Raw genomic sequence first — 24,478 nt, 5'->3', positions numbered from 1 at the left:
TCCCCACACCCAACTGTTCCAGCTGTGCCCATTCATACTCTTCGAGCTTGAACCAATGATCGTCATCTGCCTTTAATAAGGCAATTGTCTTAACAATGTCATTGCTAAAGCATGCAATTGCTGATGTATTGACACTTGGGACTACTGGGCTAAGTAAGGAAATGTCCGAAGACTTTCCCACTGCTGATCACTTCTCAAGTAGGTCTTGCAGGAAAACGTCAGATGAGAAAAGGACCTGGCTTGGCTGTAATGCCCCCTACTGTTTGAACAAAAAGCCAATACTCATCGATTCGGGCTCAGCATGGCCTCTCAAGCAAGGTGTCAACAACAACATGCATTTATAAAGCACCGTTAATGTATGAAAACGCCCTAGGGAGTTTCGTAGAGGGCGATAGAAAAAAAATGAACACTGAGTCAAAGAAGAAAAGATTAGGAGGGGTGACCAAGAGCTTAAATCAAAGCAATTTTTTTTTTGATGGATTTAAAGGACATGGAGTCAGAAAGGTGTTTAGGGAGTGTATCCCAAAGCATTGGGCTTAGGTACCATTGGTGATTTGAAGGGAGATTGAGGGAATGAATTCTCTGAAGGAGTATGGAAACAAATTAATCACATTTTTCCAAGAGTAACACAAACGTGATAGAATGAATGGTCTCTTTCTGTGCTTTCCGTAGCCCAATGTGGGTAGAGAATTCCAAAGATTCACCACCCTCTGAGTGAAGAAATTCTTCCTCATCGCAGTCTTAAATAGCCTGTCCCTTATTCTGAGACTGTGTCCCTCTGGTTCTCGACTCACCGTAAGAAGTTTAACAACACCAGGTTAAAGTCCAACAGGTTTATTTGGTAGCAAAAGCCACACAAGCTTTCGGAGCTGCAAGCCCCTTCTTCAGGTGAGTGGGAATTCTGTTCACAAAGAGAGCATATAAAGACACAAACTCAATTTACATGAATAATGGTTGGAATGCGAATACTTACAACTAATCAAGTCTTTAAGAAACAAAGCAATGTGAGTGGAAAGAGCATCAAGACAGGCTAAAAAGATGTGTATTGTCTCCAGACAAGACAGCCAGTGAAACTCTGTGGGGGTTACAAATAGTGTGCCATGAACCCAATATCCCGGTTGAGGCCGTCCTCGTGTGTGCGGAACTTGGCTATCAGTTTCTGCTCAGCGACTCTGCGCCGTCGTGTGTCGCGAAGGCCGCCTTGGAGAACGCTTACCCGAATATCAGACTCACCAGCCAGAAGAAACATCATATCCACATCTTCCCTGTAAGAATTTTGCATGTTTCAATGAGGTGTGGGAGGGAGCACTTCTTGCGTATACTCGGTGGCAGAGCGTCAATTGACAGCATTGAAACAAACAGGTTGGCTTGACACAGATTAACATTCAAGTTGCTTCTTTTTGGTCTGTGCAGTCCTTAACCAGTTGCAAGTTCTTGTATCGAGTCCACCTTTCATTTAGCAACAGTAAAATATGCTTCAGATAATTCAGTGAATAATGAAGCCATGTAATCAGGAAATATCAGCAAATGAAATGTTTGCCTTCAATGTGGCGAATTGATTGTAACATTTAGTTTAAGGACAATTATTTGGTAAAAGTCATTTTAAAAAAACTTTTGACTAAAATATTTAAGAACATGTTCATCATCCAGCATTGAACTTGAAACAATGACCCAAAACCTACTCCAGGCTTACTCCTGCTCTTGTCTATGTTTCTATGTTAGCATATGGATCTCACATAAGGAGGGCTAACCTCCCTTCAAATTTTATCTGAACTGATCAGTGGGATCCCCACACAACCTATGACGCACAAACCAACTCCCTTGGAAGCAAGTTTCACCAATGCTACTGCTTCCTATGATGTAGATTGTACACACTAATTGGGTAAAATGGGTATAGAGGGATATGGGCCAAATGCAGGCAATTGGGATTACCTTAGGAGTTTAAAAAAAAAGGGCAGCATGGACAAGTTGGGCCGAAGGGCCTGTTTCCATGCTGTTAACTTCTATGACTCTATTTGAAACCTGAAGGGCCTCAGGAGCAGTTATGTATGTGCTGTTGACAGCACTGTGGTCCGAGTGTGGGTGTGCAACTATTCCTGATGCTTTTTGGGTTAGCTGCAGGGGTGAGTGTTAAAAATGTGTACGTGTGGTTCTGGGAGTGAAACACAAGGCGAGGCAATTGAGAATTCTGGCCACTGTTCAGAGATTCAAATTTGTTCGCTCCCATTTATTGAGCTTTGTTCCTTCAATGTTTGTGGTAAATGGAGCACTTAACTGATGAAAAGGGATATCAAGAATAGAAGAGAGACCAGAACAGTCAGCCCAAGTTTCACCCATGCTACTGCTTCCTATGATGTTGCTTGTACCCACTAATTGGTGATTTGTTTAGCAATCAAAACCTAAGTATACAGGAAATATTTAAATAACTTTTATTTATATACCTTTCAAGTAATAAAATACCCCAAGGGACTTCACAGGATCATAATGCTAATTTGACAAGAAGCCACGTAAGGCAATGTTGGAGCAGAGGCCAAACGCTGAATCAACAAGACAGGTTTTAAGGAGTGCCTGAAAGGATGAAAGCTTGTTAAGAAAGGCAAAGAGATGTAGGGAGGGTATTCCAGGGGTTGGGGCTCAGGCAACTGATAGTCCCCAACAGTGGAGGAATTAAAGTTGGCGATGCCCAAGTGGCTAGGATTAGATTAGCGCTCGAGCTGTCAACTCCAACTGGGATGTAACTTTAAGGGCGGCTCTGCTGCCTCAGTGCCAGGGACCTGGGTTTGATTCCTAGCTTGGGTCACTGTCTGTGCAGAGTCTGCACATTCTCCCTGTGTCTGCATGGGTTTCCTCCGGGTGCTCTGGTTTCCTCCCACAGTCCAAAAGATGTGCTGCATTGGCCATGCTAAGGTCTCCCTCGGTGTCAAAACAGGCATCGGAGTGTGGCGACTTGGGGGCTGCTCCCGACTGAAGGTTACATTGTAGCATGTGCTGTGCACGCTAACATTGATATTGTTAAAAGTGATTTTGCACCAACTCCAATGTATCAGATTATTGAGATACTGCTTTTTTACGTTGTTCAACTTGCATATGTCAGATGATTGTTGCTGGAGTGGGTGATGAGGTATGAGTGTGATGTTGTTTCCCTGCACACTGATTCCATGCTTTAGAAGCAAAGTCATGTCATCAAAACCGTTTTGAAGATCCATTCAAATACAGACACCAGAAAGTGATATTTTGAGCAGCGGTTTCCTCCCGCAGTCCGAAAGATGTGCTGGTTAGGTGCATTGGCCATGCTAAATTCTCCCTTAGTGTACCCGAACAGGCGCCAGAGAGTGGCGACTCGGGGATTTTCATAGTAACTTCATTGCAGTGTTAATGTAAGCCTACTTGTGACACTAATAAATAAACTTTAAATCTCACCAGAGAAGGAAACAACCTCCTGAAATCATCTGACAGCATTCGTCTAAACACACTTCAGGCAATTTCACACCTGGATTGCTCAGCACAATCGGTGTCATTATGAAGACAAATGAGTTGAATTATATAATGGCAAACCAGACATTAAAGTCTGATATCAAAAGCGAGCAGTTTGTCCACATTGAGAAGGTGCTTAGATGCAGATTCACTATCCAATCACAGGGATATTTGTTATGTGAACATATATTTGATTTAAAATTGTCACAGCTAACACTGTTTATTAAATGTTAACTTTTGCAATCATGCAAAAGGAAGTCCAACACTTGTAAAGCTGAATGACCTCGTGTGTGTGTTTACATATTAACTAATCAGAGCAAATGTTTCCATCATGAATGTCAAATGTAGCTTGTTTGGATAAATCATGCTTTTGGTTCGGAATCATTTTTTAAGTGGGTGTGGCTGGCTTGTGTTTGCTTAGTCAGTCGTTCCCTTGCGCACACTACATGAAGCATTTGATCCCTCTCCTGGACCTTGCAGTACAACAATGTATTTCCTCATGATTACTTGACAAACGTCAGGAGAATTATTCTGAAATGTTATTTCTTTTCGAATGTTGAATCCAAAATCTTGCGGGCTTTTTTCCTCCAAGTCAACTTCTCTTCTGAAAGTGCTGCTGCTTGCTGAGGTACAGTTCCAAGGGTGCCAGCAGCTGCCTCATACCTCATCCAAGTGGCCTTGCTCCATAGCTGAGTCTAGACTCCTGATTGTTTGCAGGTTATTTGATTGTAGACGGCATGAACACTGAGCTCGACAATATGCTTGTTTGACAGAATTTTGTGTCGAGGGCAATAGTTGAGCTGTAAAAGGTCAAGCCCATTTCTCTTCTCGTCGTTCCCCACTCCCCTCCCCATTCATATTGTTCAAAGCCCAGGCACTGCAGACCTTACAGTAACTTAGCTCCTTGTGTTTTTAAAAGGAAAGACAAAGTCATTATGATACCAATATACCAGAACATGGTGAGGTTTGGAGGCCAGCATAAAATAATCTGCAAGTGGCTTGCACAGAAAAAATACCCTAGATACCATTTGATTTAAATCTCATCACTAAATTGGATGCTGAACACTTGATTTATTATTTGTCACATGTATTGGGGGTACAGTGAAAAGTATTGTTTCTTGCGTGCTATACAGACAAAACATACCATTCATAGAGTACACGGGAGAAGAAAATGAGTGGGTGTATAATGTAGTGTTGCAGTCATAGCTAGGGTGTAGAGAAAGATCAACTTAACATGCAGTAGGTCCATTCAAAGATCTGATGGCAGCGGGGAACAAGCTGTTCTTGAGTCGGTCGGTACGTGATCTCAGACTTTTGTATCTTTCTCCTGATGGAAGAAGGTGGTAGTGAGTATGTCCAAAGTGCGTGGGGTCCTTGATTATGCTGACTGCTTTTCTGAGGCAGAGGGAAGTGTAGACGGGGTCAGTGGATGGGAGGCTGGTTTGTGTGACGGACTGGGCTTCATTCACAACCCTTTATAGTTTTATGCAGTCTTGGCCAGAACAGGAGCATACTAAGCTGTGGTGCATCCAGGTACTTTGAAGATTGAATTCTTAGATTAAGTCATCCACCAGATTATGAGTTTTGAGATTTTAAATATTAAAGTACTAATTTGACATTTGAGGAGAACAGTCAGCCTAGCTTTGTTAAGGGGATGTCATGTCTGACCAGTTTGATTGCAAAGGTGACCAGGTGTGTAGATGAGGACAATGCATTTGAAGTAGTCTTCTTGGACTTCAGCAAGTCTTTTGACAAGGTCCCACATGGCAGACCGATCATGAAGGTAAGAGCCCATGTGATCCAAGGAAATTTAGCAAATTGGGTCCAGAATTAGCTGAGTGGCAGGAAGCAGAGCCTGATGCTCGAGAAGTGTTTTTCTGACTGGAAGCCTGTGTCCGGTGGGGTCACACAGGGATCAGTGTTGGAGCCCTTGCTGTTTGTCATTTATATAACTAACGAACTTAATCTAGGATGGCTGATTAGTAGGTTTGCAGATGGTATGAAAAATTGGTATGGTGGTAAATAGTGAGAAGAATAGCCTTAGATTACAGAAGGATATAGATGGGCTGATCAGATGGGCTGATCAGTGGCAAATGGAATTCAGTCTGGATACATGTGAGGTGATGCACTTGGGCAGGACAAACAAGGCATGGGAATACATGATGAACGGCAGGACCCTGAGAAGCACCAAGGATCAGAGGGACCTTGGTGTGTATGTACACCGGCCCCTTAAGGTAGCAGGACAGGCGGAAAAAGTGGTTAAAAAGGCATATGGGATACTTGCCTTTATTAGCCAAGGCATAGTGTTTAAGAGCATGGAGGTTATGTTTAAACTTTATAAAATGTTGGTTAGGCCACAACTGGAGCATTGTGTGCAGTTTGGAATTCATATTATATGTGTGATAGCATTGGAAAGTGTGTAAAGGAGATTTTCTAAGATGTTGCCTAGGCTGGAGATGGTATGGTTCCTGCTCTGGAGAGATTGGATACACAAGGGTTGTTTTCCTTGGAACAAAAGAGAATGAGGGGGGACATGGTTGAGATGTATAAAATTATGAGGGGCATAGTTAGAGTAGACAGGATAAAACTTTTCCCCTTGGTGGAGAGATCAATGTCCAGGGAGCATAGATTTAAGATAACATGCAGGTTTAGAGAGGACATGAAGAAAAATCTTTTCACCCAAAGGGTGTGGGAGTCCGAAACACTCTGTCTGAAAGGATGGTGGAGGCAGAGACCCTCAACATTTAAGAAATATTTAGATGTGCACTTGTGATGCCTTGGCAGACAGAGCAATGGGTCAAATGATGGAAAATGGGATTAGAATAGTTAGGTGGTTTGTCTTTGACCAGTGCGGATGGGATGGGCTGAAGGGCCTTTTTCTATGCTGTATACTCTATAACTTTATGATAGGGAGTTGGGGTTAAGAATAGCAAATCAGCATTTCGACCTGAATGCAAGGCTAATGTGTTTCACGTTGATAAGTTTGCATGGTCAGTAGAGAGAAGAGGTGGCTTGGCTTTGCAAACTATCACACTATCACAGCCAGATGCAGGAGGGGGATGGTCTCCAGTTGAACAGATCTATTCTGCAACCACGTAAAGGGATTCATTTGGGCCTGGCCAGAGGAGAAGAATCATCTGACACACTGCACTGCTGGGAGTGACTTTGCTGAACTCTCCAAAAGCTAAAGAAAGTGCTGGGTCATTAGAAGTTATTACTCAGGTTCCCATTTCTCAGTTGTACTATTAGAAGCTGAGAGCAACTGTGGACTGCTTTCTGCAAGGACTGTAATGCTGTCGAGAGTGCAATGGGTGATGAGTATAAAAGTGTAATGTACCTTTCTGTAGTTTAAGTATAAGTTGCCTACAAAAAGAAAATGGGGTTTAGTCACTAGTGCTTTTTTGGTCATTTGTTACAGTAAAAGTTTTAAAGTGTAAAATGTTGTCATGTCATATAACTGGAAGTTCAATTTCATTTTTATAAGTTATCAGTCACACAGGAGACTGTACCACATCCTTTAAATTAAATAATCCCATTTGTAATACTTGATGTACCAAGTAACCGAATTACTGTTAGTGTAAAAGAGTTGAGTTGTTTTCTGTGCAATTTATACAGACGTATTTAGATTTTGTTTCTCAAACATGAAAAGTGATCTAATGGAAATAGATCAGGTGCTGCTAAGAGATGCTAAACTTTAGATTCAGACCTGGGTTTGTAATCGTAAAGATGTAGGTAGATGTTGGAGTGCGCAGAATGCTTTCACAAGTCCCGCGGGACAAATTTCATATTAAAACTTTTGCTGTACCATGGGGTGTTTAAAAAAGAGGCGGTTGTAAGATCACATGCCCTGGGCAAGCATTAAGGAAAACAATTCCTTATACGGAGGGAAGAAAAACTGACCCATGACATTGGACAGAGGGATGAAAAATTGATACATGACATTGGCTCAGGAGCAGGTTGATTATCCAAATGAACCGCTTAACAATGCGAGGAAAAAGTTAACTCTCAGACTATGAAAGCAATCGACCACACGCAGATAAATAGTGGTTTGAAGATTCTGTACCTTAGTTAAGAAAATGAGTCTTTGAAAAGCATTTTGCACACTATAGAAAATGTTGCGTGTGGCTCCTGTGGGTGAGGGTGATGATGTTTTGACCCGATAAAGAAATTCCTCTGCTTGGTGTGAAGTGGAGGAAATTATACTGCCTAATTGACATCCACGTTATATCACAGTCACAATGGGATAAATATGCAAAACTTAATTATTTGCTTTTTAATTTTAAGAAAATAGCAGAACATTGGAGTTTGAATTGTAAAGAAAGGGAGACTTGCATTTATGTAATGTCTTTCATAACCGCTGTACATCTCAAAGCGCTTTACAGCCAAAGAAGGAATTTTGAAGTGTGGTCACTGTTGTAATGTAGGGTATGCAACAGACAATTTGCGCACAGCAAGCTCCCACAAACAGCAATGTGATCACAATGGGTAATTTGGTTTTGCGATGCTGATGAAGGGATAAACATTGGTCAGGACACTCGAGGTAGCTCCCCTTCACTTTGAAATAGTGCCACAGGGTCTTTTCTGTCCACCTGAAAAGATGAACAGAGCCTTGATTTAACTTTTCTCGCGAAAGAGGTGAATCCAGATTCAGTTTGTCACCATGAATGGGATTTGCATTTTGCGAGCAAGCCTGCACTGAAACTGTTAATAGTATTTCCCAGAAAGGACCGGTTCTGAGAATGTTTTCTGTCACTGAACTTCAATGACTTCAGTGAGGAGAGCAAGCTAATGTGTGGGCAGAGGTTGTGCACTTTATGATTGGAGGCATCCATTGATCTGTGAGCACATTCCACAGTTCCCTGTGGCCTTCTCAATGGGAACAATGCATTCCAATCTGTCATTGCAACTGCTCATAGCTTCACCTACAAAGATTAGGATTCGGCTATGATTAAAATGTTCCTGTAGAAAATTAAGTTTCCTGGTCACCGGTGAATTGATTCTGAGTTACACGAAACATAAGCATCGGGGGCTGGAAGCACTGACCCACTGCGGAACCCACTATATGATTAGCTGTAGTCTTGCTGTACCTGCAAGTTTGCTGCAAAGTTCTGCCTCACCCACCCCTCACCGCCACCATATTGCAGTAATTGTATTTGATTTAACTGGGAGACAATGTTTCTGGAAGCTGGCCAGGCATAGTACATTATATCAGTCCCCAGTGAACCGAGGGGGAGATATTTATTTTAATATGATTGTTTTAGGCACTCCAGATTGTGAGCTGAAATTGAATGAATTAATCACACACATAATGGGAGCTCTGGGCTAATTACAGCCTCCTTTGTGGAATCCTGCGCTCTGTTATGAAGCAAAAGGCCAATTGACAATTCTTTGCCAAGCAACAATCTATGATGTTTTTGCCATTCCACAGACTAATTGAATCTCCCAAAAGTGTTAAAAGTTTCGCCCTTGATTATGAGCTTTTAGGAAGAAACGTCCACCATGTCAAACAGGAAATAGATCTCTCCTCGGCTACCCCCATCCTCGTTTGAAGTGAGAAATGCAATTTTATGGGTAATTAGCCCGTGACTTCAGTGATAAATCAATCAGTCGCCTTTATTTTCCATTCCTCTTAATTCAACTCTGTGCTTTAGTGCATCATAATTAATAGACTATCTCAGTCACTTCATTTGCCTGCAAAGCCCAGTAAGTTTTAATTTCCAAATTTTGTTTGTAATTTTTCTGTTTTTTAAACTTCAGGTCCACCTATAAAGTGTGATTACATGATCTGGCACTCCCAGTGCAGGAAATCGCAGGATGCACAGTTCTTGATTTCCAGAGAAACACCACACTCCTTTCCGCCCCCCCCCCCCCCCCCCCCCCCCCCCAGTACAATGGCTAGTTTAGGTTAATAAGTCACAAGAGGCCCATTATGCTTGGTGAAGAAACAAACGTATGTTTAACAAGCAGTCGTCAATCAGCTCGGGCTTTTAGTAAAATTACCATGCATTCCCTTCAGTTCTCAAATGAACTTTATTCAATTGTGCTGACTCGTGACACCGGAGAGGGGCCTAACCTCACCGAGATGCAGCGTTCCTGGAAAGTTGCTGATCTATCACAAGAGCTTTGGCTGGTTGACATAGAGGTCAAGTTGAACTCTTTAATATTTCACTACACATGTCCATCAAAGTTGGCCCGAGCATTCACTGAGCAGCCCTCGTCACAGTCATTGAGAGAAGCTGTTGCACTGTGCTGATGGTTAAAGTGAAAAATCGCTGGCCTAATATTAGCCTGAACACACATTTCTGCCAGTGGAAAGCACGCTTGAAGGTGAAGTGAAATAATTTAGATGATGACCTGCTTGGTCTGGTTACTCTCCTCTCAGCTCAGTTCATAAATACAGTGCCTAAAGGGTCTTACAGTCCAAGAATATCCCAAAATACAACCTCTGATCTCTGCTCAGTTTGTTGGTTTTGGTATCATTACCCTGCGGCTAGGAAATGAAAAGTAAGCGTCAGTATCCCATTCCTGATCATGGTTGTGACCCTGAAGTAAACTGCACGTGTCCAGACATTAGCTGAGAACAGGAGGGGATTGTGTGGAATTAGACCTCCACATCAGTCTGACAGTGTTCAAACGAGAAGGGAAGAAAACTGGAAGAAATAAAAAGGGGAAGGATACAAGTTAGCATCAAGCGCTCCCATGTCAGTTAAAGCATGATGGAAGTTTGGCAGTCCCATGTTCCCAGAAAATAATGGAGCACAGTTATGGAGATAGGACTTGAACATTGCAACACCTTCTCTCCAACCTGTGCTTGCTTTGAATGTAGTTCCCTGCTGAGAGAGATTGATGAATTTATCCTCCAGAACTCTTGAAAGTTTTATCAAGTTACATAAACTCAGCTGCACAGAACATAAACTCATTCAGTTCAACGTAGGACTTGAGAGCAGCAGAAGCGTTGAGCCCTTCGAACCTGCTCCACCATTCAATAAGATCATGGCTGATCTGGCTGTGGTTTCAACTCCATTTCCCCCCATAGCCCCTGACTCTCAAATCTATCAAATGCAGCCTTGAAAAATATTCAATAACCCAGTCTCCACTGCTTTGCTAATCTCTTTTTAAAAGGGAATTATCATTCTTAAACTGTACGCTTCCCCTAGTTCCACTCTCACCCGCAAGAGGAAAGTCCCTCCCAGTATCTATCCAATCAAGGCCCCTCAGGGTCTTGCATGTTTCAATAAGACCATTCCTCAGAAACAGAGAGTGCAGAAGAGGCCCTTTGGCCCATCCAATCCATATCGACATGTACAACGTACCACTCGAGAGCATCAAGAACTAAAGGGCACAGATTCAAAATAATGGACAAAAGGAGTAAAAGTGATGTGACAACATTTTAATTCAGAGGGTGCTTAGAGTCCGGAGCGAACTTCCTGAGAGAGTGGTGTAGGGGCAGGTTCGATTTGAGGTATTCAAAAGGGAATTTGGATTGCATTTGAAAGGAAAGAATGTTCAAGGTTGCAGGGAAATGAGACTGGGTACAATGCTCTTTCAGAGACCAATTGCAGACTCGGTGGCTGGAATTTTACCGTCCTGCCCGCCACAGGAATCGGAGCGGGCGAGGGGTGGACCATGGAAAGGTCCATTGACCTCTGGCAGGATTTTGCAGTTTCAGGACAATCGAGGTCGTAAGATCCCACCCGATGGGTCAAATGGCGCCCTCCTGCACGGTAAAACCCATTGGTTTCCCTATATTGTAGGGAAGGAAATCTGCCATCCTTACCTGGTCTGGCCTACTCATAACTCCAAACCCACACCAAAATGATTGACTCTAAGCAATGGGCAACAAATGCTGGCCTTGGCATCAATGTCCATGTCCCATGGGCAAATTAAAAAAGAAACTGATGACATGAGGACAGAAAATAAGTCCAGCCCTCTGGGTTGAGACGGATTGATGCTGAAAGCAGACTTAAACAATATATATTTATGCAGAGGGCACAAGGACTTCCAAATATCACGGATTGTTGATGAAGTATTGGTGTCTTCAAAAAATCCAAAGCATTTAGGCAATCTTTAATGGATGGCAGAAATAGAATTCTGGCAGAAAGAAAAATGAGTAATGGCCAATGATGTGTGTGGTGTGTGTACGTGTATGTGTTTGTGTTAAACAAATCATCTTTATCAGTGCAAGTATGTCTGAGCTTCAGCTATCAGTCTTTGGTGATGTGATTGTTTCTTTAAGTTCCACAGTTCCAGAGGCAATACTACATTCCAAAAGCACATGGCAATATCTGGGAATTATGTTATTTTTGTGATTAATCCAGACACCAGGGACAGGCTAAAACCATTTAGATTTTGTTCCATTTTAAATTAAAGGAGTTTTTTTTGGAGCAAAGGGAGACAACTTTATCAGAAAATCTTATTGTGACGAAACCTATATCTCTTATTAGAAGCAAAATATTGCAATTGCTGGAATCTGAAACGGAAACAGAAAATGCTGGAAAAAGTCAGCACAAGTTGAGTTGGAGCTCCACAGATGCTGTCAGACCTGCTGATTTTTTTCTAGCATTTTCTGTTTTAGTTTTATATTCCTTATTAATTCAAAAACATGTGCGTTTTCTTGCGTTGTTTTGTTGCCACTAAGGATTGACATCGGTGACAGCTGCTATAGAGTTGTCAATACTGATTCTCAATGTCAAAACAAGCTTGGTCTTGATAGTGGTAATATGTGTAATGTTTACTACATTGCAACAGTGAACACACTTTAAATTGTTTGTAAAGTGCTTCAGAACATCTTGAGCTCATGAAATGTTCTAAAGAAATGAACATTCTTTCTTCCTCACCGCTTCACATGTCAATTTTTATCCTCTGGATCCTGAATTTCAAAGTACTCCATGGAGTTTAATTTCTTGCTGATTATGGACACCTCCTTGCCTGATTTGTTCAAGGCATTGCTTAATGGGGGTGGGAACAATATAGATCAGAAGGCTTCAGGTTTCAAACTGAGTTAAGTGGTCTCATCAACCTCGAATTAGAAATTGTGCAACTGGGTTCAGGCCGGACTGTAAAATAAGCCAAGATCCCACTATTGAGTGTTACCAGTAGAGGCAAGTATACTTGTCTCCATTTTGGAGGAAGGACAGAATTGGGATTAGTCTTAATGTCTCCCATGCTTAAGTAATCTTCGTAATCATTGCATGGAGGCATAAAACTTGTAAAAAGAAATTATAATCTATTTGTGACAGAGTAATTGGGCATTTGGACTGTTGACTCAAAACAAATAACATGGCCATCCTAAGGTAATGAAGCCATACTTCACAAATGACCATTGAGGGTGAATGGAAACCTTGGCCAGGATCTCTGAGTCCCACAGATGTCAATGGCCCTTTGCGTTACTTGCCACTCACACCTCCAGGCAACACGATGGCGATCCACCTCTGCTGCTGGAAAACCTACTACAGGAGGGCTGAAAAATCCAAGCTCTTGCCAGCCATTTATCCAAAGTGCAGTTCAATAAGATGGTGACAGAGAGAATAGGATCAGCGCTCTTTTATCATTGCTTTTTTAACAATAATCGACTGGAGGACATTCTCCTCGAACTGTGATGCAGTCACTTAACTGTGATGCTGACCGCAGGACACTTTTTCTTTTCATCATTTGTACCTGTTGGAAACATAAATTCAATTATCAGCGTCAACTGCATCATACGGGAATAGAAAGATATTGGGCATTATTGACCAGTTTCTGTGATTGCCCAATGTGTATTCACTGGTAATTTAACAGAGTGAGGAATGCAGAATGTAGATCACAGATGAGTCACTGAATGCAACAGGAAATAAACTGCAATTAAGGAACTAATAATTAGTAATCAACTAATGGTTGGCAGATCTGGTTGTTAGAGGCACGTTATCAAGATGGGACTTCGCCTCCAGATGAGTTTTCACATATTTGAAGAATTGAATCATGACCTTTTGTAAAGAAAATTCAATTTTACTGTTTCAATTCCCCTAAATCTGTTCTTTATACTTCTCTTTGTAATTCTGGTTCAGATAACAAAGCTAGAAAATCTTCCTTGTTGTGAACCAATTCAGTATAACTTTAACTGGTCAAACAATTTCTATTGCGCTGCCTGGGAGGGTGAAAGAGATGGGTTGCTTCACATCCTTTCAAAAGTACCTGGATGGACTCTTGGCCCATTGCTTTGAATGTTATGACATGCTAAGTGCTGGTAAATGGGATTAGGCCGCAGGTCAGGTGTTTCTTGCGTGTCGATGAAGGCTTGATGGGCTGAAGGGCTTCTTCCGCACTTTATGATTCTGTGATTCAATTGAGCTTTGAAAGGCTACCTGTTGTTTCAAATAAATTAAACTTCCAAATTGGAAGGAGTGTGGTTGGCCATTACCACATACATAAACCAAAAAATTATTTTTATTTTGCTTCAAAGTTGTAATCTGCTAAACATCTTCCTTGTATTATTGTTTCATTGAAACAATTTTATCATGACCTGGTGCTTTTCAACTTCTATTGTGTCCACAATCGCTTACTTGTCCTTGAAGTCTCTCTTAGGCTTGTTGAGGCTGACAGTTAAAAATGAGAAGAATTTAATCAAAAGAGGAATTTGTAGGACAGAAAGAAAACAATTTTCTAATAATAGGATGGTATGTCTTTAGTCTGAGAAATGATTTGCGACTGTAGATTTTGTCTGCTTAAGAACATCCATGCTTTGAAATAGCTGGGTGACGATGTAGAAGGAACTTCCCTGAAAGAGATGCTGTACATTGTGAAATAAGGCAAAGTATCTTGGTGGTTTAATGACTAGCGCAGACTTATCATTGATCAGCTAAATGTAGAGATAACCTTTTGCCGATGTTACTGGAGCACGGTAGTATCGTGGTTATTGTATTGAATTAGTAACGTGGAGCATATGAGTTCAAATCATTCCGTGATAAATTAATTTCAGTAACTTGAGAGCTGGTAATTATCAGAAGAAAGTAACTATCAAAACTGATAGTTTGTCATTCAAAAGTAAGAGAAGTTTATCGCTCACTTTGAAGGCATGCTGCACAATTGACACTTAAGTCTAAAAGCCAGTTAGGGATGGTCAATAACTGTTGCCTTGCTGGCGCTACCCAAATCACAAGTAGAAATGTAAAATTTTTTAAAATGCATTTGTGGGTCATGGGCATCGCTGGCTGGCCAGCATTTATTGCCCATCCCGAGGGCAGTGGAGAGTCAACCACATTGCTGTGGCTCTGGAGTCACGTGATGGCTAGACTGGGTAAGGATCGCAAATTTCCTTCCCTAAAGGACATTAGTGAACTAGATGGGTTTTTCCAACAGTCAACAATGGTTTCATCATTATCAGTAGATTCTTAATTCCAGATATTTTTTTATTGAATTCAAATTCAACCATGGATGCTGCAGCCTTCAGTTTTGGTTTTGCCTCTCCTCAGCGACTTCGACACCTCACAGTGAAGCAGTACGCTGAACCACTCCTGGGCCCCTGCCAACAGCTCTGGCTGTATTGAAAGTGGAGTGGACGTTTTCAACTTGTCTTTCACATCCACCTATGGTAGCAGACTGGGCTTCAGCTTAACTTCTCATCTGAAAGATCGCATTACTGAAAGTGAGTGTTTGCTCCCTCAGTACTGCTTGGGTCAGCTGATGTACGTGCTTAGATCTCCGGACTGGGACTAGAACCCACAACATTCTGACTCGGTGGTGAGTAAGCTACCACTACAGCTGAAAAACCTCCCATAGCAATTTGTAACAGTTGAGTTTGATCATATCACGAGTGGTTTCAAGATTAACTGTGCGATAATCCATACAAGCATGTTCCAGAAATCCTAACATATGAAACAAGATGGGAAGCCGTTCTGCATTGAGGATTCACAAGGATAGTTCCGGGGAGGAGGAACTTGGAGAAAAAAAGATGGAGAGGAGATTTAATTATGGTATTTTGAAGGGGCTAGACAGGGTAGATTGAGAGAAACTGTTTCCACTTGTGAAAGGATCGAGAACAAGGGACACACATTTAAAGTAAGTGGCAAAAGAAGTAAAAGTGTCATGAGGAAAAAGGTTTTCATGTAGGGAATGATAGAGGTCTGGAATGCACTGCCTGAGGGTGTGATAGAGGCAGATTCAATCAAAGGAAATACGCAGGGCTTCGGGGAGAAGGCAGGAGTATGGCACTAAGTGAATTGCTCATTCGGAGAGCCGGTGCATAGACGATGGGCCAAATGGTCTACTCCTGCGCCGTAAGAATTCTGTGATCTCAAACTATTATGAATTGAAAATTGCTGATTTTTAAAAGAACAAATTCTCGATTATTACAGAATTTTAACCATAGGACCAGGGCATTCCTGGCCAGTTCTGGAAGTTAGTTTTACAAAATGAATAATCTTTTGTCACACGGTAATAAAATAACAGACATTTACCAAATTGAATGTGTTTTTGATATTCTGAGCTTTGTCAAAATCCCACTGACCCTTGAATATACACTGGATAATTTCATGCGGTGTGTTTCAATTGAATTTGGAGCTAATAGCGCAGCTAATTAAAGAGAAGGATGTGATCAAATGTACTTTGGTTTCTCAAACAGAGAAACAGTTTTATAGGTATAAATGTCTCTGTTGATCTAAAAATAGATTTAATGTTGGCAGACCAGGACTTCAGCTAAGGAATAGTGTTGCTCTTAGCTTCTCTTGGATGTAACTGTTGTATATGAATAGAGAGCTGCAGCAGTGATACACGGAACATTTTATTGCATGACATTTAAGGTTAGATCAGCATAGTTCATTTTGCACACTATCCTTCCAAATTTTCAAATTTGTTATGTGTCTGGCCCAGATTAATAAAATGGCCACCTTTTCATCATCTTTGAGTTCTGTGCCTGAGGGCAGGTCCATGGTGATTATTTGTCTCAAATGCCATTACTTTTACTACGTAGGGTGAGGGTGCAGACCCCAAGTCTTCCTCAGCTGGAATGGGGATTGAACCTTGTGTTGTTGGCATGAATCTGAACCACACGTTAGCCATCTGGCCAGCCGAACTAACCATTATCCCTGGGTGGCATGGTGGCACAATGGTTAGCACTGCTGCCTCATAGCACCAGGGACCCAGGTTCAATTCCCAGCTTGGGTCACTGTCTGCTTGGTGTTCTCCCCGTGTCTGTGTGGGTTCCCTCCGGGTTTTCCAGTTTCTTTGGTTTATTATTATCACATGTGAAAAGTATTGTTCCTTGCGCGCGCTGGATTTTTATGAAGACGAGTGCGGTTGACGGAGGGGAACCAGTGGATGCGGTGTTTTTGGATTTCTAAAAGGCGTTTGATAAGGTGCCTCACAAAAGGTTGCTGAAGAAGATTGGGTCACACTGAGTTGGGGGTAGGGTGTTAGCGTGGATTGGGGATTGGCTATCCGACAGGAAGCAGAGAGTCGGAATAAATGGGTGCTTTTCTGGTTGGCAGATAACTAGTGGCGTGCTGCAGGGATCGGTACTGGGGCCTCAACTATTTACCATTTATATAGGCGATCTGGAGGAGGGGACTGAGTGTAGGGTAACAAAGTTTGCAGATGACACAAAGATAAGTGGAAAAGTGAATCGTGTGGAGGGCGTAGAAGGTCTGTAGAGAGATTTGGACAGGCTGAGTGAGTGGGCGAGGATCTGGCAGATGGAGTATAACGTTGACAAATGTGAGGTTATTCACTTTGGAGGAAATAATAGCAAATTGGATTATTATCTAAATGGAAAAAAATTACAACATGCTACTGTGCAAAGGACCGGGGGATGCTTGTGCATGAGACGCAAAAACCCAGTCTGCAGTTGCAACAGGTGATCAAGAAGGCAAATGGGATGTTGGCCTATATCGCAAGGGGGATAGAATGTAAAAGCAGAGATGTCTTGCTGCATCTGTACAGGGCATTGGTGAGGCCGCAGCTGGAATACTGTGTGAAGTATTGGTCCCCTTATTTGCGGAAGGATATATTGGCCTTGGAGAGAGTGCAGAGAAGGTTCACCAGGTTGATACCAGAGATGAGGGGTGTTGATTATGAGGAGAGACTGAGCAGATTGGGTTTGTACTCGTTGGAATTTAGAAAGCTGAGGGGGGGGATCTTATAGAGACCTATAAGATATTGAAGGGGCTGGATAGGGTAGAGGTGGAGAGATTCTTTCCACTTAGAAAGGAAACTAGAACTAGAGGGCACAGCCTCAAAATAAAGGGGGGTCAGATTAGGACAGAGTTGAGGAGGAACTTCTTCTCTCAGAGGGTGGTGAATCTCTGGAATTCTCTGCCCACTGAAGTGGTGGAGGCTACCTTGTTGAATATGTTTAAATCACAGATAGATGGATTTCTGATCGGTAAGGTAATTAGGGGTTATGGGGATCAGGCAGGTAAGTGGAACTGATCCACTTCAGATCAGCCATGATCTTATTGAATGGCGGGGCAGGCTCGAGGGGCTAGATGGCCTACTCCTGCTCCTATTTCTTATGTTCTTATGTACCCGAACAAGTGCCAGAGTGTGGCGACTAAGGGATTTTCACAGTAACTTTATTGCAGTGTTAATGTAGGCCTATTTGTGACACAAATAAACAACTGCAGTATTAGACTCATTTCTCAGGCCTCATTTACAGATTTGGGATTAGTTTTTGATACATCTCCAGATGAAGTTTACCTCATGGAAAGTCCATCTTGGGCTACATGTATCAGGTAAATTCCAGGACTCGGGTGTAAGGGTCAATGGGAAAGGGCAATTGGAAGGATTGTGGAGTCAGAGGTGTGTGTCTGCTCCACTTCACTAACAGAAAAGAGTGTTTTGAACAAAATAAAAATAATTTACATTTGGATAGCAGTCATAGAGATGGATTACAAATCCTAAGAATGGGCTGGCCTGCCACCTCCCTACTCCTTGGTAGTAGATTAAGCGCTGCATCAACATATTCAAAGGGTCTAACATTTGTTTCGGGCTTGCTAAAATATAGCACCCCCTCCACTTTCAGCAACAGTGAGGCCAAGGCCTCAATTGGAAGCTGGTTATTCCATCACTAATTTGAGACGCTTTGCCCTAACCTTATACCCCCAGAAAAACAAGCACAATGTGTATCAATATGTAAGATGGATACAAAATTGGTTTGGGCATAGCAAGCAGAGATTAGCAGTGGAAGGGTACATTTTCTAACTGTAACAAACAGTGTTCCATAAGGATCAGTGCTGGGGAGTCTGTTGTTTATATACATATATATATATAAATGATTTGGAGGAAAATGTAGGTCATCTGATTAGTAAATTTGCAGATGATACAAAAATTGGAGGAATAGTGGATAATGAGGATGATAGTCAGAGGATATAGCAGGATATAAATTGACTAGAGACTCGGGCCGAAAGAGGGCAGATGGAAATTAACCCAGACAAATTTGAGGTCATGCGATTTGGAAGGTTTACTGCAGAAGGAAAGTATACAGTAAATGGTAGAGCCTTATTGGCATACAGAGGGATCTAAGCGTGCAGATTCACAGTTCCCTGAAGGTGGTCAAGAAGGCATATGGCATGCTGACCTTCATTGGTCGGGGCATTGAGTGTAGGAATTGGAAAATCATGTTGCAGCTTTAAAAGACTTTGGTTAGGCCACATTTGGAGTACTGTGTACAATTCTGGTCGCCACACTACTGGAGGATGTTGGTACATTGGAAAGGGTGCAGAAGAGATTTATCAGGATGTTGCTTGGTTTGGAGGATATGGACTATGAAGAAAGGTTGAACAAACTTTGTTTTCATTGGAGTGTCAGAGGATGAGAGGGGACCTGATAGAGATTTACAAGATTATGACAGGCATGGATAGAATGGATAGTCGTAGTCAAAGGATCAATTACTTGGGGGCATAGGTTGAAAGTGAGAGGCGGAAAGTTTAACAGAGATGGAAGAGGCACGTTTTTCACACACAGGGTGGTGAATGCCTGAAAAGCGCTGCCGGAGGAGATGGTGGAAGCAGATTCTATAACAACGTTCAAGAAACATCTCGATAGATACATGAATAAGCAGGGAATAGAGGGAGATGAACCAAGTAGAGGCATGAAAATATTAGATTAGAGAGGCATCTGTATCGGCACAGACTTGATGGGCCGAAGGGCTGTTCCTGTGCTGTATTGTTCTTTGTTCTTTTTGTTCAATAACTACCTCAATATATTTACAGAAATTGTTTCTTAATGACATCTTTCCCACTTTTTACAATAGCCTGCTTCAGATGTTGTGAACTCTGTTGATGATGTGCCTTCAATTGCATTTAAATAGGGTAGAAACCCTACAAGATTGGCCTGGAGTTACCAGGAATTGAAAATCAATTTCTAGGATACTGCTGTGTGCGACCCTGGCAAAAATTCATAGGGGCATTAAAACAAGATTGCTTGTTGTTTTCTCTGAACGTTTATCTTTACTCGACTTAAAAATATTGAGAAGGATGGCAGGGGTGGGGGAGAGGAGAGAAATGGTGGAAAGGCTGTTTGGGTGACAGTCGCGCATCATTCAATTGAGTAATTAGTCTTGTTACTTTCCAGTTGGTATAAGAAGGATAGCTAACAAAATGCTGGAGCATGGGGCAGGGGCAGCATGGTGGCACAATGGTTGGCACTGCTGCCTCACAATGTCAGGGATCCGGGTTCGATTCCCGACTTGGATGTCTGTTTGTGTGGGGTTTGCACATTCTCCTCGTGTCTGTGAGGGTTTCCTCCGAGTGCTCCAGGTTCCTCCCACAGTCCAAAGAAGTGCAGGTTAGGTGGATTGGCCATACTAAATTGTCCCTTAGTGTCAGGGAGACTAGCTAGGGTAAGTGCATGGGGTTGTGGGGATAGGGCCTGGGTGGGATTGTGGTCAGTGCAGACTTGATGGGCCAAATGGCCTCCTTCTGCACAGTAGGATTCTATGAATCACTGCTGCCTCACAGCGCCAAGGACCCGGGTTCGAATCCTGGCTTGGGTCATTGTGCGAAGTCTGCACGCTCTCCCCGTGTCTGCGTGGGTTTCCTCCGGGTGCTCGGTTTCCTCCCACAGTCTGAAAGACCTGCTGACTAGGTGCATTGGCCGTGCTAAATTCTCCCTCCCTCAGTGTACCCAAACAGGGGCCAGAGTGTGGCGATTAGGGGATTTTCACAGTGACATCATTGCAGTGTTAATGTAAGCCTGCTTGTGACACTAATAGACTTTTTTAAAAAGTCCCGTGACAAAGTGTCCAAGAATACATTTAATCACAGTTGGCGGCAACCCCAACGTTCAGCTACTGCAGGAAGCCACAGTCTATCTTGTCTTGGTTTGCGTTGTTCAGGTAAATATTCTGATCCTTGCTGAAAAATTTAATTCGCAAGGCGCTTGTATTTTAAATGCATTGCCTGAAGGTAGAAGGGATTTCCTGAACTGTTGGCTGTCATTCTATCCTCCCTCCATAAAACAGTGTCCAGGCATAAAAAAAACAGCACCCTTAGCATGACCCTGTTTGCATAGATAGAACACTCAAACAGCATGTAAGCTCTATTCATAGATATGGCAAGGGGATAATTACCCAGCCTCAGGCTGGTTGGGAAATCAATGTTGGCAAATTAGAATGCACCATTGACTTTGTTTTGCAGTTTCTCTCCCTTGGGGCATGCGTGAAATCCAGTTCAGTAAATACCTTACGACTGTCGTATCTTTACCAATAGAAATCACAAAATAAAAGTACTGGAACTAATTTTCCTCTTCATTTTGCCCTAAAATGGGCACACAGGGGGGAAATGGTGATGTAGCGGTAATGTCACTGGATTTGTAATTCAGAGACCCGGGATAATGCCCCTGGAGACATGGTTTCAAATTCCACCACGGACTGGTGGAATTTAATTTCAATTAATAATTCTGGAATTGAAAGTCTCAGTTATGGGGAGCACAAAACTGTCATTGATTATCATTAAAAATCCACCTGGTTCCCCACCAATGTCTTTCCATGAGGGAAGGAAATCCACCGTCCTTACTTGGCCTGGCCTACATGTGAATCCAGATCCACCGTCATGTGGTTAACTCTTAACTGCTCCCCAGAAAGCCACTCAGTTCAAGGGCAATTCAGATGGGCAACAATTGTTGGCCTTGTTAGTGACACCCACATCCCATGGAGGAAAAAATGATGGCGTCTACTGGAGTGCTAAGTTGGGCAGAGAATATCTCCACCTGATAGCCAACTACTTTTGGTCCAGTTCAATTTTCCATGTGGGTCGTGGACAGGAACTGGAAGCTCCTGGCTACAACAACGAGATTACATAAAATCACATGGAAAAGACCAGTATATCTTACATGACAGACAAAGCCAAACTCAAGACCAGGAAAGTTACTTGGGTTGGATTGGCAATTAAATTCTCTTTCTGGTCCATTTACTTAATTAAGAAAAATAATCTGCTGACCATGTTGCCCTCCAATGAGCTTTTATGCTCCTTCATTACTTATTTGCCACCTGCCTCAATATGGACAGCAACAGATTTCCAATTGAAAACTTTCTGTAAGGTCGTGCTCAAAAGGAGAATCAACAGAGGATGTCAGACTGTCTGAGGGGAGCTTCATGTCCTCCTGATGTGATCCATCTACCTCAATCTACATGACACCTGTAAACTCCTGCCTGTGTAGCAATGTACTTCCTCACTTTGTCAGAACTAATTAGAAATATATATATATATATACATAATATATAACTAAGTCTGTGTGCAAAGTGGACAGCGCAAGCCCTTAATCCATCTCCTTACTTGCTCTGAAAACCAATTCTAATTGAATCCAACTCATGGTCCCCACAAAAGAGGCATAGATCCAAGCTGACAGGAACAGGCATTACACCTGATCTCACATTTGGCATTGTCAGAACTAATGGTTCAAGCAGCGCCACCTTAACTTCTGTGGAGGCCAGCTGAGTGCTGGGCAGCTTTTACATCTGTCTGTAGACCATATGCTTGTAGCAAGGCTTCAGTTTCCAATTCTGCTTGCCATTCCTTCAGCCTTGGTGTTAAGACTCCCTTTGACACTCCAAATCTTCTTCAGAATTTTTAATTTTATTCTAAACTTTTGTTGGGCCACACCCATTTCATTTGCCCAAGTCATTTTCTTTACCCCCCTACCTTTGTGTTCTCTTTTTTCCTCCTGAGTCTTTATCATGCGATCCTAGAATCAGAATTTATGTCACACTATTTGTAACTCCCACAGTTGCGTGGACCTGCAGAGTTTCACTGGCTGTCTTGTCTGGAGACAATACACATCTTTTTAGCCTGTCTTGATGCTCTCTCCACTCCCATTGTTTTGTTTCTTAAAGACTGGATTAGTTGTAAGTATTCGCATTCCAACCATTATTCATGTAAATTGAGTCTGTGTCTTATAAGTTCTGTTTGTGAACAGAATTCCCACTCACCTGAAGAAGGGGCTCAGAGCCTCGAAAGCTTGTGTGGCTTTTGCTACCAAATAAACCTGTTGGACTTTAACCTGGTGTTGTTAAACTTCTTACTCTTTTTGAGCAGCATGGTGGCACCAGTGGTTAGCATTGCTGTCTCACAGCGCCAGGCACACGGTTCAGTTCCAGTCCTGGGTGACTGTGTGCCGGTTGCACTTTCTCCCCATGTCTGCATGGGTTTCCTCCGGTGCTCTGATTTCCTCCCACACTCCAAAGATGTGCAGGTAGGTGTGATGGCCATGCTGAATTGTCCCTTAGTGTCAGGGGGATTAACAGGGTGGATGTGTGGGGTTATGGGGGTGGTGTTGTGGGAAAATTGCCACTTCGGAGTCAGACTTGGAGGTTTCAACAATACAGTTTTATTTGACGAAGCTTCATGGAGAAAAGGCACTGGCACTCCGCAGTACATTAGGCAGCTACCTTCTCTCAATTATACAATAGGAGTGGTTCATTTTTATACTTTTCAGCCAATGGATAGTCCGGACATTAGCCATTTAACACATTGTTACAGCTGAGTAGGATCGATAGTTAACACATCGTTACAACCAGACATATACAGACATTCGTTTTTGACATCGCATTGTTTCATAGAATGGGTACATTTTCCCTATCAATTACTTAGTTTCGGTCTATTCATACAGTAATTGGTTTTCCTGCATTTATGTATTCCCGTTTGTGGCTAACCTCTTTATCAGTCCTTATTGTCCTCGATCTGTCTTTATCTTAAAAGTACCTCAAGCCCTGACTGGCTTCCTGCAGGATCTGATTCCTGCATGTTTAACTTTAAATAACTGTCGGTCCTTCATGTTTTAATTTCAAGTAGCTGTCTGCACTAAAAGTCAGTGCCTGTTTAATGTCTCTTTCCCAGGTGACTGTTTATGTGCCAGGCAACCACTTTATGTGTTATGTACCCATCTTTATGTTTTTCCGCACTTCAGGTGGGGTCTGGCTGGGATTGTTACTGGTGCGGGTTCAATGTGCTGGGTGGCTTCATTCTGCACAGTAGAGATTTTATGATTCTGCATCTGACTTTGCTGGTGTGTATGATTGTTCAATTTATTATACAAATGAGCTTCACCAGTAAAATGAGTGCTATTAGCACTTAACCTGACTCCCGTTCTTAATCACTTAGCACTGTCTTACACTTGGGGGAAAAAAAACAACAAAAAATGTTCCATTGTTTTCATACACAGGGCTTGAAACACTTCAGTTAAATGATTCTTCGACATCGTATAGTTAGCTGTGTTGCTTACTGTGCTGGTTATAAAGGAGTTCCTGGTGAGGGCTGAAACCTGTGCTTGCCAATTATCTAATGACCAACTCCTGATTATCCTCCCAGGGAGAGAGGCAGGCAAAGCCTCTTTGAAGTTGAGCTGACTGTAATATGGTGCACCTGGAACTCGAAATTTGGAACCAGGTCAATCCTCCATTGCAGACTTGCTCCATTATCTAAACCAGACAGGTGTGCAGTATATTGCTGGAGGTTGATCAAACAGCTCGGGTGACTAATAGAATCTGGAAGGTTGTAAGTAAGGCATGGGAGCTTTCCCAGTTGGCTCCAAGTAATCC

The 24,478-nt window shown here is 42.4% G+C and overlaps 1 protein-coding gene across 40 annotated transcripts in view; it reads left to right on the top strand.

Moving 5' to 3' along the window:
• gas7b (growth arrest-specific 7b) overlaps positions 1 to 24,478 on the top strand; it is a 718,490-nt gene that overhangs the window by 388,261 nt on the left and 305,751 nt on the right. The window contains exon 1 of one of the 40 annotated variants that reach the window (XM_078225401.1): positions 15,088 to 15,189. The exons of 38 other annotated variants lie outside the window; for them this stretch is intronic. The gene's annotated coding sequence lies outside the window, so the exon portion shown is untranslated. Of the gene's footprint in view, positions 1 to 15,087; positions 15,190 to 15,237; positions 15,508 to 24,478 lie in introns of those variants that run through there. One more of the 40 variants, XM_078225403.1, reaches the window with a different exon arrangement.

The sequence above is a fragment of the Mustelus asterias genome, chromosome 12, assembly GCF_964213995.1.
Source record: "Mustelus asterias chromosome 12, sMusAst1.hap1.1, whole genome shotgun sequence".
NCBI lineage: Eukaryota > Metazoa > Chordata > Chondrichthyes > Carcharhiniformes > Triakidae > Mustelus > Mustelus asterias.
This window is presented reverse-complemented; position numbering and strand designations above follow the sequence as displayed.